We start from the raw sequence: 7,893 nt of genomic DNA, 5'->3' as shown, positions 1-7,893 counted from the left end.
TAAAATACTTTTAATAAAGTAAAATAATTTACGTTTTAGAGTTTCACCTAGTTTTCACCTACTCATGATCAAGTTTTAAAAGAATGTAAAACACATTTGGTAGGTATATTTTCTGTTATATAGGTGTGTTTATTTGACCTATCATGTGATTCTTTCAATATTAAATGGCTAATGAATTACAAGGTGAATACTAGATATAGTTTTCTTCATCCTGACTCACATAAATGTTCATTGGCAGCTAACATTTTGATCCATTATATGTCTCATATATTTCTTAAATTAGTAGGGATGACAAAAAATAAGTAATCCTAAATTCACAAAATCATTGTTTCTTATTTGCATTTATAGACCTGGAAGAAGTCAGAAATAAGAAATGAAAAATCAGACATCTGTGAAAGAGTTCATTCTTCTGGGATTAACAAATGACCCAAAGATAAATGTATGATATCTCTGTTTCTATTTTTCACATGTATATTCAGTATAACTGGAAACCTGACAATTACCACCCTTACTCTGACAGATTCACGCCTGAAAACTCCTATGTGTTTCTTCGTTAGGAATCTTTCTTTCCCAGAAATCTCATTCAAAACAGTTTGCATTTCTAGATTTCTGGTTAGGATGGTAACACAGATATCAACACTTTCTATCATTCTTGCACTGCCTGAGTGTTTTTAATTCATCTTCTTAAATTCAAAAAATTATCCTAGATTCCAAAAATTAAAAAGAATTTTTTCTTTTGACAGCTGTGTCCTCTGACTGGCACATAGCTCTGTGTAAGCCACTGCATTACACACAGTATGAATGGCAGCATCTGCAACCAGCCTGTAGTTGTTCTTGGCTGGTTGGGTTTCTCATTATCTTTCCACACATAATCATTGGAACTTGCAGTTGGATTTCTGTGACTCCAACATCATTGACCACTTCACCTGTGACTCTTCCATGCTGCTGATCTCCTGCACAGACACAGCATTCCTGGAGCTCAGGGGACTTTGCTGGCAGTATTCATACTCATGATAACCATAATGTTAGTGATTCTTGCCTATGCACTCATCCTTAAAACAGGTCTGAGAATCCCATCAGCTGAGGAAAGGAAAAAGGCCTTTTCCACTTAAGTGCTCTTCACACACGAATGTTGTCTCTATTTCTCATGGAAGTTGCATTTTCATGTATGTCAAACTTCTGCAAAAGAAGGAGTGGCTTTGGCCCAGGGTACAGCAGTACTCAATACCTTTGTTGCCCCAATGCTAAAGCCTTTTATTTACTCGCTAAGGAACCAGTGGGCAAAGCGTCCTGTAATAACTTAGTCACAAAATGCTTCTCAAATTTGTTTTAATCATAAGGAAATTCATGGCCTAAATTTCAATGGAACCTGTGTCTAACATAGTCTTAAGATTGCTATATTTCTTTTTCCTTCAGGTTTTATTCTCCATTCATCCCACTTTGTCCTCATCTGGTTCAACTGTCTTTTTACATTCATGAGCACTGAAAATTTTCTGAACATGAATGATTTGATGTCACATAAATGAGAGTGACATTTAACAAGATTGTGAGAATGTATTTATATATTTATTTATTTTTGTTATCATTAATCTACAATGACATGCAGAACATTATGTTTACTAGGTTCCCCCCTTCACCAAGTTCCCCCCACAATCCCCATTACAGTCACTGTCCATCAGTGTAGTAAGATGCTGTAAAATCACTACTTGTCTTCTCTGTGTTGCACAGCCCTCCCTGTGTCCCCCCACATTATACATGCTAATCATAATGCCCCCTTCCTTTTCCCCTGCCTTTATCCCTCCCTTCCTACCCGTCCTCCCCAGTCTCTTTCCCTTTGGTAACTATTAGTCCATTCTTGGGTTCTGTGATTCTGCTGCAGTTTTGTTCCTTCAGTTTTCCTTTGTTCTTATACTCCACATATGAGTGAAATCATTTGGTACTTGTCTTCCTCTGTCTGGCTTATTGCACTGAGCATAATACCCTCTATCTCCATAAATGTGGTTGCAAATGGTAGGATCTGTTTTTTTCTTATGGCTGAGTAATATTTCATTGTGTATATGTACCACATCTTCTTTATCCATTCATCTACTGACAGACATTTATGTTACTTCCATATCTTGGCTATTGTAAATAGTGCTGCGATAAGCATAGGGGTGCATCTGTCTTTTTCAAACTGGGCTCCTGCATTCTTGGGGTAAATTCCTAGAAATGGAATTCCTGGGTCAAATGGTATTTCTATTTTGAGTCTTATGAGGAATCTCCATACTACTTTCCACAATGGTTGAACTAGTTTACATTCCCACCAACAGTGTAGGAGGGTTCCCCTTTCTCCAAAACCTCACCAAAGTGTTCTTGTTTGTCTTTGGGATGGTGGCGACCCTTACTGGTGTGAGGTGATATCTCATTGTGGTTTTAATTTGCATTTCTCTGATGACTAGCGATGTGGAGCATCTTTTCATGTGTCTGTTGGCCATCTGAATTTCTTCTTTGGAGAACTGTCTGTTCAGCTCCTCTGCTCATTTTTTAATTGGATTATTTGCTTTTTGTTTGTTGAGGTGCATGAGCTCTTTATATATTTTGGATTTCAACCCTTTATCGAATCTGTCATTTATGAATATATTCTCCCATACTGTAGGGTGCCTTTTTATTCTTTTGATGGTGTCCTTTGCTGTACAGAAGCTTTTCAGCTTTATATAGTCCCACTTGTTCATTTTTGCTTTTGTTTCCCTTGCCTGGGAAGATATGTTCATGAAGTCACTCATGTTTATGTCCAAGAGATTTTTGCCTATGTTTTTTTTTAAGAGTTTTATGGTTTCATGACTTACATTCAGGTCTTTGATCCATTTCAAATTTGCTTTTGTGTATGGGGTTAGACAGTGATCCAGTTTCATTCTCTTACATGTAGCTGGCCAATTTTGCCAGCACCATCTGTTGAAGAGACTGTCATTTAGCCATTGGATGTCCATGGCTCCTTTATCATATATTAATTGACCATATATATTTGGGTGAAAGTCTGGAGTCTCTATTCTGTTCCACTGGTCTGTGGCTCTGTTCTTGTGCCAGCACCATATTGTCTTGATTCCTATGGTTTTGTAGTAGAGTTTGAAGTTGGGCAAGCGAGATCCCCCCTGTTTTATTCTTCCTTCTCAGGATTGCTTTGGCTATTCAGGGTTTTTGTGGTTCCATGTGAATTTTAGAACTATTTGTTCCAGTTTTTTGAAGAATGCTGTTGGTATTTTGATAGGGATTTCATTGAATCTGTAGATTGTTTCAGGCAGGATGGCCATTTTAACAATATTAATTCTTCCTTCCCAAGAGTATGGGATGAATTTCCATTTATTAGTATCCTCTTTAATTTCTCTTAGGAGTGTCTTGTAGTTTTCAGGTTATAGGTCCTTCACTTCCTTGGTTTGTTTTATTCCTAGGTATTTTATTCTTTTTGATGCAATTGTGAATGGAATTGTTTTCCTGATTTCTCTTTCTGCTAGTGCATCATTAGTGTGTAGGAAAGCAACAGATTTCTGTGTATTAATTTTGTATCCTGCAACGTTGCTAAATTCAGACATTAGATCTAGTAGTTTTGGAGTGGATTATTTAGGGTATCTTATGTATAATATCATGTTATCTGCAAACAGTGACAGTTTGACTTCTTCCTTACCAATCTGGATGCCTTTTATTTCTTTGTGTTTGACCACCATGGTTAGGACCTTCAGTACTATTTTGAATAAAAGTGGGGAGATTGGATATCTTTGCCTTGTTCCCGATCTTAGAGGAAAAGCTTTCAGCTTCTCACTGTTAAGTATGTTGTTGGCTGTGGGTTTGTCATATATGGCCTTTATTATGTTGAAGTATGTACACTCTATACTCATTTTGTTGAGAGTTTTTATCATGAATGGATGTTGAATTTTGACAAATGCTTTTTCAGCATCTATGGAAATGATCATGTGGTTCTTGTCCTTTTTGTTGATGTGGTGGATGATGTTGATGGATTTTCGAATGTTGTACCATCCTTGCATCCCTGGGATGAATCCCACTTGGTCATGGTGTATGATCCTCTTGATGTACTTTTGAATTCGGTGTGCTAATATTTTGTTGAGTATTTTTGCATCTATGTTCATCAGGAATATTGGTCTGTAGTTTTCCTTTTTTGTGGTGTCTTTGCCTGGTTTGGTATTAGAGTGATTCTGCCTTCATAGAATAAGTTTGGAAGTATTCCCTTCTCTTCTATTTTTTGGAAAACTTTAAGGAGAATGGGTATTATATCTTCTCTAAATGGCTGACAAAATTCAGCATTGAATGCATTTGGTCTGGGGGTTTTGTTCTTGTGTAGTTTTTTTTTTTTTTTAAGTTGAAATAACTATTGTTTATTCCCATACACTTCAAAAACACTGTTTAAAGGATCATTAAATTGTTCAACTCTTCAACAGAAAACATCAGTGACAGTTTACTCCCACAAGACGAGTGTACTAGGGGGCAGGGTTTTGCTTAAACCCTTGGCCTTAAAACCCTTTGCCATAATTGCTTAAACCCCTTGCCTTAAAAATGCTCCCCTTGTTGCACCCACCAATCTTGAAACTATTACACTGTGATCCTTACTCAATCCTAATTGAGCCCCACTGTGGGTAAAATTGCAATATTCCCAGAGTCTCTTGCTTGGCCTTAGTGCTTCATATCAATAGATGTTTCCAAGGGGTGGAGAGAAATAATTTATCTCCGTATCAGTAGGTCATTACAAGGGGGAGGGAGGACATATCTGGACTGGAGAGGTTGGGTGGGGTTTCTTTTTGCAGCTGGGTCACAAGAGACATGGGCCAGCAGAAGTGGATGACTGTTTATAAGCAATAAATGGGTTTCTCCCACTTTATTTCTCCCTTTGACTGATTTCAGTTTCAGAGGTAATTTGCTCTGGGCTGGGAATATATTTTCCCCCTGTAGTTACACCCACATTGAAAGAACTGCCTTAAACTGGACTCTAAAACCTCATCAATATCCCAATTTTGGCCTCCCATCTCCAAGACACTAAGACTCAGCCTCTTGAGGAAAGAATGAACTCAGCCTTGTCTTATTAACAGGCTGTTCTGGTGGTATTTGGGGGAAGGCAGCATGTGACAATCTTTTTTTTTTTTTTTTTTGAGAGGGCATCTCTCATATTTATTGATCAAATGGTTGTTAACAACAATAAAATTCAGTATAGGGGGGTCAATGCTCAATGTACAATCATTAATCCATCTCAAGCCTAATTCTCGTCAGTCTCCAATCTTCTGAAGCATAACGAACAAGTTCTTACATGGTGAACGAATTCTTACAGAGTGAATAAATTCTTACATGGTGAACAGTACAAGGGCATTCATCACAGAAACTTTCGGTTTTGATCATGCAATATGACCTATAAACCATCAGGTCAAATATGAATATTCGTTTGATTTTTGTACTTGATTTATATGTTGATCCCACATTTCTCCTATTATTATTATTATTTTTATTTTTAATAAAATGCTGAAGTGGTAGGTAGATGCAAGATAAAGGTAGAAAACATAGTTTAGTGCTGTAAGAAGGCAAATATAGATGATCAGATGATCAGGTGTGTGCCTATGGACTAAGTATTAATCCAGGCTAGACAAGGGCAGCAAGACATCCACGGATGCAGAAGATTTCTCTCAAAGCAGGGGGGGTGAGGTTCTGAGCCTCACCTCTGTTGATCCCCAAATTCTCACCTGATGGCCCCCCTGCGACTGTGCCTGTCTTAGGTTGTTCCTCCCTTGAGGAATCTTACCCGTCTCTGGCTAACCAGTCATCTTCCGGGGCCATACAGGGAAATGTAAAGTTGGTAAGTGAGAGAGAAGCCATATTGTTTGCAAAGGTTAGCTTTTTACTTCTTTGCAGATTTATGCCCTGTGGCTTCTATGCCCAGCACTTGTCTCGAGGTATCTTTACCACCTGGAGGAATTATGATACTCGGTAAATTCGATATGAGGCACGAATTCTATTTAAGGTTTGTAATTAGGAAGGAAGAAGAAAAGCTATAGATGTAGCATATGAAGGAAACTTGGGAGGATTGATTATTTCTTTGACATATCTTCTTGTATAGTACCTTAAGTATGTATAGGTTTTAAACTACTAACTAATTTGCACACACATATTAACATAATAGGAATACGGTGACATAAACAAAGCAAATCTATAATTACCAGCCATCTCCAGTGAAGCCAAGAAAACCATTTAGGCACCCTAGGCATTTGTGAAAATTTATCTATGATATGATGGATATTGTCCAACTGTACTTGAACCATCAGACAAATTAAAGCAGTCCATTTCTGGGATCTGTTCACATCCCATATGTTCTTTTAACCATAGATAGTCTATAGTCATGAGATTTTGGGGTGCTACAACTTGCACCCCTCCCAACTCCTGGTTGAGTTCCAACAGTACAGATCCGGTCAAATTCGTTGTCTCACTGTATGCACATGCCAGCCTAGACATCTCCCTCCTCCTTCTTATGGCAAGTCCAGGAGACGGTGGGCTGGATGCAGCCACAACCGCAGCATCGTCCGGATCCCTGTGGAGGCTTTTTGATGATCATCCCCCGGCACGAGTCCTCCAGAGAGTGCTGATGCCGGAAGCTCCTCCTCATATCGTATCTTAGTTCATTTTCTGGGTATCCAAGCTAGGCCTTGATCTTCTGCGTAGAAACAAACAGACCCTTTGCCCACACTTTGACATGCCCTCTATACCACTGTGCAGAACTCATTGGAGGTCAGCACACAGTAACTGCTTTTTTTTTTTTTTTTTAAATTAAGAGAAAGGAATATTATCAGAAAAGAGTACCTCCATAGCTGATCATCTGACACCCTTTAAGTGATCAACATTAAGGATATTTAAAGCATGCGTTGATCTTTGATTTACCGATAGTTTTATCCTGTTAAGGAGTAATCCCCCTTTTCTTTCTTTCTTTCTTTTTTTTTTTAAATTTTTAATCTACACTTACCTGAAGAATACTATGTTTACTATGCTCTCCCCTATATCAGGTCCCCCCTAACAACCACATTACGGTTACTGTCCATCAGCTTAGCAAAATGTGGTAGAGTCACTACTTGTCCTCTCTGTGTTGTGCAGCCCACCCTCCCCTTTCTCCCTCCCCCCATGCATGCTAATCTTAATACCCCCCTTCTTCTTCCCCCCCCCTTATCCCTCCCTGCCCACCCATCCTCCCCAGTTCCTTTCCCTTTGGTACCTGTTAGTCCATTTTTGGGATCTGTAATTCTGCTGCTGTTTTGTTCCTTCAGTTTTTCCTTTGTTCCTATACTCCTCAGATGAGTGAAATCATTTGGTATTTCTCTTTCTCCGCTTGGCTTATTTCACTGAGCATAATACTCTCCAGCTCCATCCATGTTGCTGCAAATGGTTGGATTTTTCCACTTCTTATGGCTGAGTAGTATTCCATTGTGTATATGTACCACATCTTCTTTATCCATTCATCTACAGATGGACATTTAGGTTGCTTCCAATTCTTGGCTATTGTAAATAGTGCTGCGATAAACATAGGAGTGCATCTGTCTTTCTCAAACTTGATTGCTGCGTTCTTAGGGTAAATTCCTAGGAGTGGAATTCCTGGGTCAAATGGTAGGTCTGTTTTGAGCATTTTGATGCACCTCCATACTGCTTTCCACAATGGTTGAACTAATTTACATTCCCACCAGCAGTGTAGGAGGGTTCCCCTTTCTCCACAGCCTCGCCAACATTTGTTGTTGTTTGTCTTTTGGATGGCAGCTATCCTTACTGGTGTGAGGTGATACCTCATTGTAGTTTTAATTTGCATTTCTCTGATAATTAGCGATGTGGAGCATCTTTTCATGTGTCTCTTGGCCATCTGTATTTCTTTTTTGGAGAACTGTC

At 38.7% G+C, this 7,893-nt stretch overlaps 1 pseudogene; it reads left to right on the top strand.

The window, feature by feature from the left end:
- The first annotated feature begins 373 nt into the window (after positions 1 to 373).
- Positions 374 to 1,333, top strand: LOC108393467 (olfactory receptor 6C76-like; annotated as a pseudogene).
- Positions 1,334 to 7,893: the final 6,560 nt, after the last annotated feature.

The sequence above is a fragment of the Manis javanica genome, chromosome 10 (genome assembly GCF_040802235.1).
Source record: "Manis javanica isolate MJ-LG chromosome 10, MJ_LKY, whole genome shotgun sequence".
In the NCBI taxonomy this organism is placed as follows: domain Eukaryota; kingdom Metazoa; phylum Chordata; class Mammalia; order Pholidota; family Manidae; genus Manis; species Manis javanica.
This window is presented reverse-complemented; position numbering and strand designations above follow the sequence as displayed.